Raw genomic sequence first — 4,941 nt, 5'->3', positions numbered from 1 at the left:
GCGATGAAAAACTTACACTAGGTTTAAATTCTCTAGGTCTCATCATAGTTATGAGGCATAGGTGCTTCAACACTTGGCAATGTTTTAACAGAAACACAGGTCATCTTACAAGAAGTTTCTTGACACTTTTTAATTCAGCTGAATCAAGGGAACATGGCTTAAGTTCCTCCTCAAACTCCCTACTTGAAAATTTCCCCCGTTGACCTCAAAGTTGGTCAGTGGAAGCTCCCTTCAGGACCTGACACAGCTATTTTCACAAAGTGTATATCCAGGGCAGGGTTTTCTTTATCCCCATTGTAAGTAAACAGCTTAATTTTCATTTAGACTGAGCTCATAAGTATGTGCTATGACATTGTTTTAACTATTTGCATTGGTACAGTTCATTTCTTTGACAAACTTTTTCTTACAAATTCCTAACATCCCTCAATAGCTCCCCCCCCATTCCTCCCTGATCAGCCTAGGTTTGCGGAAGGAATGTTTTCTAGATCTTCCCCCTGCATATACCAGCTACCTCACTTAATACTAGGTTAAGGTGCATGTCCAGAGAGCTTATCTTTCGTTCAGGTGAACTAATACAAAATTTCCACAGACTATACCTTTGCTAAATGTTGCCACAAAACAACTGTTCACTTCTTTAAGCATTTTTCCAGTGTCTCCTGTGTAGGCCTAGTGTCTCTCTTTATGCATATTCCTTAATGATGTGCTGGTTTGTGGTTGGTTGGGTTTTGGGCTTTTTTGGGGGTTTTTTGTTTGGTTGGTTGTTTTTTGTTTTTTTTTTTCATTTTGCAGGCCTCCATTTCTTATTGTCTGTTGTCAACTTCTACACCCACCTTGCAACTTTCTGCTGTATATCCTTCTCCTTTAATGTCCCATAAACTTAATTTATGACAGGACAAATTATTTTCATCTCTAATATCTAAATTCTCTCCAGTATCTAGTCTGTAAAAGAATGTATTCAGAAAAATCCTGTTCATGTAAACAATTTGAGGAAAAGCTCTGTGTATATATATTAGTGTTGCTCTGACCCATTTTACTTTCTCCTTGAGAGTTACAAGTTCCTCAAGGCAAAACTGCCTCTAGTACATTGCCTTCTCCCCCCGCCCTTCTTAATGTTTTCCCAAATGGACCTTGCTTGTCCCAGGGAAAGTGGAACATGGTTCAGCACTCCAACACCTCTCTGCCTGGCACCGTTCCTGTTGGGCATACAACTGACCCTCTGGAAACTGTCTCACTTGAAGTGGGTTCCTTTACTTGAATTTCCTTACCTGAACAGTCTCCCTGCCTTTTTTCCCCTGCAAGTGTTTGTTGTGTGGTGCCAGTCAGTGACTTCATGGCTTTAGTCCTAAGCACAGCCTGGTAGGTATTCTAGTTGTAGGTCTTCTAATTGAATTGTATTTTACAGTCTCTCTTAAAAAAAAAAAAAAAAAAAAAGGGGCAATGATGAATTTTGAGTGGCCTGTTATAATTGAAACCGCTTAGCCCCTCCCCTTCAACTTCAATTGCCTGATGAATTTGTTCCTAAACAAACAACAAAATTTTTAAATCTGTGTAATTTCAGTTGGCAGTTCACTCCCCTGCAATTGTGGAGACCAGTGATCTTTTGAGAATTATGTTGCCCATTTTTTTAAAAAGAATTTCTCTCTACCACCTGCCATTTTGCTCCTTACTGTTCTGGAGCAGCTGAGTTCCCCCATTCTTGTAGAAGACAACTTGTGTGGGATTTTATCTGGGAATCCAAGGCCCCTGTCACTGTACTCAGCAGCTACTTTTGGACCTAGGTTATCATTTCCCCATCCAGTTTGCTTTTATCTTACTATACTGAGGGTCAACGTATGGTCTGTAAGGTGGCGGTCCAGGAAGCAAATTTAAGAACCCACAGCAACCACTGGCAGCACACGTTCCCATATAGCTGACAAGCATGGGTCTGTGTGGGTGGTGCAGGGACCTGACTCCCAAATGTCATAAATCTAACTATTAGCAGTTTATTAACTCACCAACAGACAAATGAATGTGACTATTTATAACAGTAAAGCTAATTTTGTTTGCCTAAGTGCTAATAATTATCCTCCTACTCAAACCAAACGAGAAATGTGTATGAAATAGTCTCTACTCTACCTCCAATTTTCAGTGTTCCTTTAATAGAAAAAAGTCAAGAAGCACAACTAAATGTCAATTTTCACCTTATACAAAAGAATTATCTCACAGACAGAAACCAGTAACTTGATGGATGCCCTTTAAGTTTTGAACTTAAAAGTGAAGTCTAAAGTGCCTACTAAAGCTTTGTTCTCTTGGAATCCGAGTCACCAATTTCAGATTCACTTTTTTATTTAAGCTCAGCTATTTGCTAAATACTTAAAATAAATATTCTCTTAAGTTTTCTGCTAAATGGCTGAAGTTAAATGGGCGGCTTCATATTAACCTTTAAACTTCTGGATCATCCCTGTATGATCAGGGACTTGTGGGGAATAATTTATAAAAGAAAAGTAATTCTTCATTGGGTAAATATGAAGGATTACATTATGTAAGTTAGCAAGGACAACTGTAGCCTTGAAAAAGATAAATATGTAATGCCTTGAAAAGAGCAATAGCAGATTTGCAGAGTAAATTAAATGCAGTCAGCTGGTGAGAATCTGTGTATTATGGTTCACTGCCTGGTTTATTAAAACAAGCAAGGTTTTTTTAAGCTAAAAAAAAGCACTTTGGTAAATTGAATCTCAGCCTTATAACTGATACTATTCAACGAACAGATGTAGCTTTATATTTTAAGTTATGTTGAAAATCTACACTAACATATTTTTTTGAACGCTATCTTCTATTGCTATTTAAAAAAAAAAGTATGGAGAACTGACTCCCTAAGACGACTTGTATGTAAGATCCTTTTACATTTTAAATATTAAAATCTAGCTTTCCAGAATAACTGAGTCCTGGCCATAGTGCTTCAGAGGCCATCTCCAGATGCACATTTTCCCTTTGAGTTCTCCAGTTAACCAGAGAATCTTCCCAAGAACTTATGTGAAGAGAGAAAGACTTGCTATTCCTGGGGAATGGAAAAGGTCGTCTTTCTCACGTAAATTCAACGGAATTTTGAAAAGCTGCTTGTTGTCAATATTTCATTTTTGTTTTTTCATACTTTTCTTGGAAAACAAACCTCAGCTCTGTCTTCTGCTGTAGCAGAACCGTCTGAGTCGTCACAGGGACAAGGGTTACAGAGGGTGATAGGCAATGCTAATGCTACTGTCTCTGGCAGGGCAGGATGGGATAAAGCAGGTTGGTGTAGTGCCTGCCCAGCAGACGTGAAGTCTGTGAATTCAAGGAGATTTCACAACTGCTCTGATGATAAGGTATAATTAGTACCAAATGTGAATGTGGCAATTTTACACCAAATAAACATAACCCTGAACAGGGAAGCTACAAATTTAAAGAAACTTTTACCCAGAGTAGAGAACACAAATGGAAGCAGAAGTTTGACTTCTGTTCCTGATCATTTGCTGTGGAAGTCGGTTTCTATGTTACAGATACGTAATACTGTGACACCTTATTGAAATACATTAAGAATTACTTTTTTAAAAAAAGTTGTTTCTTATTAAAACCATTGCAAAATAAATGACCAAAAATCACAAGCAGGAAAGCTGAGGATACAGAAAACCAGGTAGCAAAAAAAAAATACATTTAAAGAAAATTAATTTCCTCTAAATAGACTGAGTGGAGATTTGCTGTGCATATGCACCTTATTTGTTCATTTTTTCCCTAATAGAAAATGTGAACTGACATGAAATAATACTGTGCAGACGCTCTTAAAGAAATTCAAGCTGACCCTGGGCTTTTGCCAAGCTGTCTGAGAAAGGTCAACATACTGAAGTCAAACTGCAGCATTGCACCTGCTCTAGAGGTCGAGGGAAGTGTTGCATAAAATGACAAAACATCTGAGCAAAGATTCTGAAAGCTATTTTCAGCTTTTGATTTCTAGATATTGACTCATCTTCCAAATACTGACTTTTCCTTAACAGCATTGTTGTGGGGTTTTCACTGAAGATTTGTATACACGAGTCTTCTGAACATAAATACTTTATATGCACTCACGTGCCTTTTGACCAAATATGCCTGTGTCAGGCTAGTGCAAATGAATAGAAAAGACAACAGCAACTTCTCAAAACAACTCAAAAATAAAAGCAGACACTTTTTGAGCATGTCTTTTTCATATTGGCAATGCAGAAGCACCTCTATCAGTAAGATTTCCTGTAAGTTGTTTAAGCATTTTTATTTTGTCCATTGACCTAATCTTCCCATAGCCAGTACTGTCATATTAACATAACTTCGAGCTTCCTAAGACTGAATAACTACAGAGTTGTTGAAAGCTTTCAAACAATTTGAAAGCTTGTGACTTACACTGTATGTGAAGGCAGTTATTCATGTAAAGTTGGATTTAAATTGTTCTCCCTAGCAATAAACTACATTCCAGAATTAGTATATTTACAGTGTCTTAACCTTGTATACTTACTGATGTTAATGAGAGGTGTGTTACATTTCCTACCCTGTTCCTTTTCTTCACAAGCAATTACGGAGTTTTGAGAGGTGTTTATATGGTTTTAGTGTCCCAGTCACTACATGATTTAGTTCAGTCATCATCTAAATATAGCGCATTTAATCAGATGTAGCGGTTTCTGGCTGCTCGGCGCTGGGAGCCCCTCTTGTCCAGAACCTAAGTATTTATAACTAGGTAAGCTTTCTGTCATCAGAGATCTTCTATTTACAGGGCTGAGCACAGCGTGTTACACGGCAGAGCTCGAAATGCCACCCGAGTTGCCTCACCGGCGGGCTGCTGGCGGCATCCCTCCGGCCGCCGGAGGCCGACCAGGCTCGACCCGGCTTGGCAGCTCCCTCCTCCTCCTCTTCCCCTCTCCCTCTGGCAGCCGACCTTGCCGCCGCTTCTCCCCGACAGCT

The sequence above is a fragment of the Charadrius vociferus genome, unplaced genomic scaffold, assembly GCF_000708025.1.
Source record: "Charadrius vociferus isolate BGI_N301 unplaced genomic scaffold, ASM70802v2 scaffold185, whole genome shotgun sequence".
Classification (NCBI taxonomy): domain Eukaryota; kingdom Metazoa; phylum Chordata; class Aves; order Charadriiformes; family Charadriidae; genus Charadrius; species Charadrius vociferus.
The sequence above is the reverse complement of the archived record's forward strand: the minus strand, read 5'-3'. Positions refer to the sequence as shown.